Genomic DNA, 7443 nt, shown 5'->3' on the forward strand with positions numbered 1-7443 from the left:
AGGAGGAAACCTGTCTGGGCAGCAAGAGTCAATCACACAGCACCACTGCAAGCATTTCCTGGCCTACTAGTTTCTCCTTCCGTGCTGCTACAGCTCAAGGGCTTTGCCTCATAGTGCCTGGGTTTAGGAGGGGAGGGGAGTGTACAGCTGCTTTGATATAAAGATTGCTCTAATTTACAGGAGCTTTTAGTACCATGTTACACATCTTAACCACATGCGTGAATCCTGGATGTAACCTGAAGGGAATTTGGTTTTAATCTGAACCTTTGAATTTTAAGGTATGGGGAAAAGCCAATCAATTTCAGACTGTTCACTTATGATGGGGTGGTCGGAACGGAGGTGAAATTAACTCCACAAAAATCAGCCAGCTCTGCTTTTGGTCAAACAACTTCTACACCTAGCAAATGATATTTGCAGCATTTTTAGTTCCTTTTAATCCCACTTTTATCCCACAGACACTTCAGATCAGCAGTTTTCAATCCTCATGAAGTTTATTTTCTAGTGCAAATACAATGCTTTAAACTGTGAATTTTAACTCACAGATAATATCTTTCTTACCCCTTTGGACCCTCAGCAATAGCACATCACCCTCTATGGTTCTGCAGAGCACAGGGATACAGCCACTGCCCAGAAAAACAGCCGTATTTGTGTCACTCAGCCCCAGGATTTCTGCACAACTAGAAATTTTGCCTGGCTTTAACACACAGGAATAAGAGGTGTGGTGAAGCCGGGGGAAGGGATGTTTGCAATGGCTCGAATCTACAAAGATGGTTTCCAGCTGCATTTCACATATGATTTGGGGTTTGGATGAAGTTTTAACAGAATTTCTCCATGAATTATGCAAGAGGCGGCTGGAACGCCGCAAGTACACAGAGGCACAAAGAGACTTGTTGAAGCAGCCCTCAGACAACCCACTGCCATCTGACACACGAACCAAATCAAAGCCCACTCCAAAAGGCAGAGAGTCTTAGGCTGGGGAGGGAAGGTGAGGAGAGGACCCCGGTGCCGCGGTGGGACACGCGGTGGGTGACCTGCTGCAGTACAGCACTAGATGGTGCTGTATTTTAGAAATAACTCCGCCTCGTGGGTCCCTTCTTGTTGGATGCAGGCTCAAAGATGTGGCAAACACACACAGGCTCCTTTTGAGAAACGCTGCTGCTCTTTACAAGGAAAGTATGGATTTTCCTTTCTGTCCGTTTATAGCACAGGAGTTAATACAGACGGTGAATTTGTAACTGGGCAGTTGCCAGTCAAACTCTCCAAGTGCTGCTGCTTCATTTGGGTGTGTGATGGGAACTTCAGAGCGCTGTGAAAGTGTCAGGAACAACACAGTGTCCACGTTTGCCTTTCCCTGACTTAGCCTCTTGCTCCTGTTTTAGGCTGGTGGCAGTCTCCAAAAGCCCAGCAGCAGAACTGCACTCCCTCACCAGAAGCTCAGAGCATCCAATTCTGTCAGCAAAGCTCTGGCCTGCATAGGAACACTGTCACCCTGGGAAAGTGGGTGGCACTGAGCATGTGGCTGGTGCCAGGAAAGTCTTCAGTGGTGTTTTCAGAGAAGCATCCAGCCTTGGGTTGTCACACTGCCACAAGCTGTACAACACGAGGAGCTGGGACCCTGTGCCTCTCCACTGGTGTCACTCACTGCAGTAGAGCTGTTCAGAGGTGACAGGGAGGAAGCCATGGGCACACAGGTGAAGTGGAGGAAAACAACTTTTAAATTAGCGGCCTAAAAAGTCACCTGTAGAAGGAGATGGGTGTCCTCCAAGGTTTACTCCTCCTGCTATTTCTCACTGTGCTTGTGCTGTCTGTGGTGCATTTCTGACGATGCTGGGCACACATTCAGAGCTGGCCCATTACCTTCACTCCCAGAGACTCCAGCAGGCAGAGCAGGTGCTCAGCAGTTGGCTGGATCCAGCCTGGGCTGCAATGGGCAAAGTCTTCTCTCAGCTCTCCCTGGGGTAGGAAGGGCTCAGAGACACCTGCTTATTCCAGTTGGCCATCCAAGGAAGCAGACACTCTCTCTTCCCTCCTGCTTTGCTTCCAGGCGCAAGTGAGTTTGGTTTCCTGGCCACAAACAGGGCAGCCTGAGCCAGGAAAGGGTAATTAATGTCAGAAAAGATCAGGGACGCAGCACAGCACAGCTCACTTGGCAGAAGCACAAAGCAGTGGGGGAGAGATGTCTTTTAGAGAGGCTGCAAGAGGCCAAAGCAGCCAAATGAGGTCTGCAGTGGCTGGGCCAGGCTGTTCACATGGCAGTCAGTCTCTTCAAGGGGTTATTTAACTTCCTCTATGGGGCATCAGCGGTCCAGACACAGCTTTTTGGTAGGCAAGGATGGGGCAAACATGGGTTTGCCTCTCCTTATAAGGTGTGGATGAAGGGACAAGGCAGCTTCAAAAGAAATATGAGCCTGTATGGAAGTTCTGTAGGATGGAGGTTGGCATGACCAATGTGCCTGCAGGGATGCTCAATAGCTGAGTGAGAACAGGCCCATTCCTGGCTGTGTGCCGAGCAGCCTGTCCCATCACACAGCATGGCAAGGTTTAGCTTGGCAGCAGAGGTGGTGTCTGGCTGCCAGAGCCTTGGAGGGAAGTCAGGAGCCAAGGAAGCACCGTTCCAATGGGCTAATGAACTCATGCTCAGGAGTTTTGGCTTTCCTAAGAGTCAGCGGTTAAACAGAGGCGGAGGATTTGTGACCACTGCTTCATAGACTGCACAAACCCACCATTTTCAGGGGGCCTAAAAGGATGGGGTCTCCCACCTCAGGTAAAACCCAGGTGTTGTGGGATGTGCTGTGCTCCAATGCCAAAGACAAGTGCGGTAGTTAAATTAAATGAAGAGAGTCCAGGATATGCCAAAATGTGCCCTAGTGCTGTGGAAATTAGCACTCTAGAGCACATTCCAGTGCTCTCAGCCAGAGTTGCCCCCTCTTATCCCCAGGTCCCCCTGGCATCTCTAACATGACAAAGGATGCCAATCCCAAGGACTATGTATAGACTGAAGCAGGGATAAGCAAAAAGAAAGAGGACACTGTCTGCAGCAGACAGCAGGGCAATAGAGCGTGTCATGTCATACCTGAGGATGCTATTTTGAGAGCTCAAGAGAGGATGAAGGAAGTAAAGTTATTAAACTCACTGGGAAAAGGCATTGGAAGTGGCTGGCACCTGTCCCAGACTGGAGAGAGAGAGAGGCTCTGCAGACAGCCCAGGAAAACCAAAACATGCCTTCCCTTTCATAAGGAAAAGCAGCCAAACTGGGGCTCAGCCTTGGCTCAGAGTCCACCTGCAAATCGTCTGCCACAGTCTGCTCTCACCGCCGAGGGTCGCGTGGGCAGGAGGAACTGTCGGTCAGAGCTTACGGCCAAATTCTTAAACCAAATCCTTAAACCTCTCCCTATCCTGTTCACAACTAATTCTGACAGGGAAGAGGAATCAGAGCCCTAAGCTCTCCAGTTGTTCTCCTCTTCCTCATCTGTCCAACAGGCAAACTGAGGCATGCTGTGCCATAGCCTCGCTCTCTCTCATCCCAGGCTCTGCCTACTTCACCCAGATCTCAGAATTTTGTTCAAGTTACATCTCCTTAGGGTTTGCCTATTTAAGACATTATATTTTCACATGGAACTTACTGCATTTCAGCACATTCTCTCTAGCAAAGGCATGGCTGTTTTCTATCTCTAAGTGTGATTAATTCTGTAGCAAGGGGAGCAGATTCGTGGAAATTCTCAAAAGAAAATCCATCACAGGGAGGGATTGGAAGCTTCTCCTACTGCAGATTACTATGGGGAAAAAGGTTTAAGTTTGCTACTGCACTTCAATGCTGGCAGAAACTACTCCTGATGCTGAACTGCAATAGCACACAACTGTGAGAGAGGCTGATTATGGCTGGGACTGCCACACAGGGGGACCTGATGTCTTCCTGGATTATCCCCTTAGAAATCCAGGCTCATACTGGATGTGGCTGCCAGCACAGTGACTCTTAGCTCTCATAGCAGGAGAGCCTGATGGCCAGGGGATACTTTTAAGCAGAACAGAGATGTAAAAATCCTGCTTTCAATTAATTGCATCACCAGGGAACTGGAGGGCAATTTGGATTAAACTATTGAGGCTCTTTCAAATCACTTCCCAGGGGAAGATCCAGCAGGAGTGAAGGATTCAGCCAGAAATGACAAATAGGGAAGTGAGTGAAATGTGGGGAGAGTTGTACTTCTGCCCTTCATAAAATTCTGTTTTCCTTCTGCTCCAGATTCCCCCACTGCCTGCAGTGGGGAGATGTGGGGAGTCTGAGGCAGCTGACACATGCACAGATGAGGGAGTCAGTGCAGAGTGAGCTGTTGCTTGCTGGGATAGAGGCTGTATGGCCCAGGCTGACCTGCCTGGGGATCCCCCAGCGAAAACAGAGCAGTGCCCTGCTCCCCTCACATACCCAGTTTGTGTGTGGCCCAGTTTCTTACTCCTCATAAAGTAGCCTCTGTTCTAGAGGATCCAACTTCTCACTCTCTCCATGGGCAAAGCCAGGATTTTTTTGGGTTCATGCCTGATGCTGTCTATGGGATCTGCCTTGCTGCTCCTTCTTGAATTAGAAAGTATGCACTACTGGCAGCAAGAAGCACAGTCTCCTCTCCCCACATAATGCCAAGGACTCATTTATTCTCTTCAAGTTCAAATAAAGCTCTACTGTTTTGTAGTGTCAGAACGGGCTGGGTTTTTGTTTTATAGCTACTGATTAGATGGGATTGCTTCAGCTGCCTCACAGCTCCAGGCTAGCAGGGCACCACTCCCAGGGCCTGGCCAGCCCTGGGAAGCACTTCTTACTCCCACCTGTATGCCCAGCGAATCAAACCAAGTGATTCTCTGGCCCCTCTGTTGTAAATCAGTCCAGAAATTGGAAGTGAGGCTGGAGTGTACCCAGCTCAAGTTCCCCCAGGCACAGCAGAGGTGTATGGCTCTGGAAATGATACAAAAGCCTTTTCTGGCAGAAAGGTGGAGTTTGGTGACTCAGGGGATGGTTCTAAAAGTGCCTTCAGGCCTTAAAACAGCATCCTGTGCAGATGAACAGGACAAAAAACCGAAAAAACCAAACCAAACCAAACCAAAACAAAAAAAACATTTTATGAAGCAAAGCTAGTTTTTTAGTGGTATATAATTAAACAAGTGGTTCAGTCCAGCCTATACCCAGAGCAACAGCTAGGAGAAAGTAGAACAAATCTGAGTTCAATGTACTAAAACAACATCCCCCCCAAAGTAGCTGGAAATCCTCAGTATCTGCATTTTACTTGTGTCATTTCTTTGCTTTTAAAAGTCAATGAATGCCAGATGTCTCTGATTTTGGTTTCCACCAAACAGGTATCTTGCCCAAACCATCCTTTTTAAATTAAGCACAATTTGCTGCTAAGTTGGTTTTGTAAAAGTGAGAAGGGGCAGGGGGGAAGGGACATGAAAAACCCAAGAACTGCCAGCATTATCATGTGCAAAATGAATCTGAAGGAAATTGGGGACATGCAGCTGTCAAGGCAAACAGCAACAGATTGAGGCCATGGCATGAAGCAGCATGGAGCTCTAATGAGCAGGAAGAGCAAAGCCAGAGCCACAATTTTATCCTGTGTTGATATTCTACAAGAAAAATGATCACAGAGAACATTTATTGCCCCCCTAACAAGATCAAGCTTAATAACAAAGCTGCACATGTTATTTACTACAATGTTTGCCTATTGCATAAGCAGCAGTGCCTGTTGCCTGGATCCTTGCTGCCTGCTGAGGTCTTTTCTCTCAGACTGGCTGTTTCCCAGAGAGGTGGGTCTGGAAAACCCTGGATGAGTGTGTGAGAAAGAATCAGATGCTGGGGGATGGTGCTCTTACATGGACTGCACTGGGCACAAGCTTATCCAACACAGACAGACACCTTAAACAACCCCAGCCCATTGTGCTGCTCCTTCCCTTTGCCCACTGCTCCTGCACTGCTCTCACTCCCTGTGAGACACAGGTCCGTAACCGGCACAAGGAGCTTATCCCAAAGTCAGTTTCAAATTGGAGTGACCATCTAGTATGTCCTCTTGAAGTCCCCAAAGGATTCATGTCCACAGGGCCTTCTGCATAGAAACCAAACCCCATCCACACAAATAGCAAGCCTGGATAGAATAAGTGCTAATAATACAGAGAAACTGAGGTTACACTGGGAAGAATGCAGAAAACTCTGAGATGCACAAAGAATGGCGGAGATGACAGCATAATAAAATTCCAGAACTGCAGGGGAGCAGCACTGTGAACTCATCAGCTCAGACAGAAGAGACATACGAATGAGCAGCCACTGCTCCTGTACTTGGAGGCTTCCTGCCTCCAGCACTTGAAGCAGCAGCATGGGCTCATTATGTGAGTTTCCCAGAGTGTTCCACCCTGGCACAAGGACACTCAGGGAAAGCAGGACCTATCTAGCAGTGTAAGCACCTAGCAATTCTCTGTGGAGCATTCTCAGATGGGCTGGTTGTTGCTTGCTTACACTTACCCTGCTAGAACAAGTGTGCTGTGAGCCATTTCTCTTCTACTCTTCTCCCACGGCCATGAGTTTCTTCTGATTTTGGCTACTTCTCCATTCCAAAAAAAACCCCCAAAAACAAAAAAACAAAACAAAACAAAAAACAACAACAACAAAAAAAACCCCCAAAAAACAAACAAAAAACCCACCCCCAAAAAACCAAACCAAACAAACAAACAAAAAAAACCCCCAAAAACCCCCCCACCAGGAACAGAAGGGAAAAAGGAATGTATGCCCTAATACATAATTTTAATAAGATATAGAAGATCTGCTTTTATCACATCAACTAGAATATGCCCAGGGGTCCAGATGGGGTAACTGGCCCTGACACAGCAAAAGCAGAGGTTCCAAAAAATCCCCCAAACACAGCACAATGGGGAAGGAAGATACATCTTTATCTGTCATGCACTGTTTTATAGTTACACCCTGTGGGGGCACAAGATTAATTGTCTGGGTATGTTTGCCACATGTGAAAGCAGCCCAGGAGCAGTCAAACAGGAATATGAAACCATTGTATTTTTATACTTATATAATTTCCTCCCTTTCCTTTTTCCTCTGAAAGACATGAAAAACCTGCAAAGAAACAAGCTGCAGGATACAAGGATAAAGGGATGGAGGACACACATGAGCCAACTAACAGAAGAGGCTTCAGCAAACTGAAATGTAGGAAATCCAGCAGGTAGTGGCAAAAAATAATAATAAAAAAGGATTTCTTCAGCTTGGAAAAGGAGTGCCTAGGTAATTTCATTGTGTTTTTTCAGGTCATGCTGCTGCCATGAGGTATCAGGCAACATGACTTCCAACACTGCTGATGCAATGCAGAAGGAAATGAATTTCTGATTTGCCATTTACCCACAAAAGACTTGCAGCATCCAACAGGCTGTCAGTAGCCATTTCAAAGGGAAAAGTGTTTGTGT

This window comes from Chamaea fasciata, unplaced genomic scaffold, assembly GCF_029207755.1.
Source record: "Chamaea fasciata isolate MVZ Bird 193981 ecotype frontalis unplaced genomic scaffold, bChaFas1.0.hap1 SCAF_18, whole genome shotgun sequence".
In the NCBI taxonomy this organism is placed as follows: domain Eukaryota; kingdom Metazoa; phylum Chordata; class Aves; order Passeriformes; family Sylviidae; genus Chamaea; species Chamaea fasciata.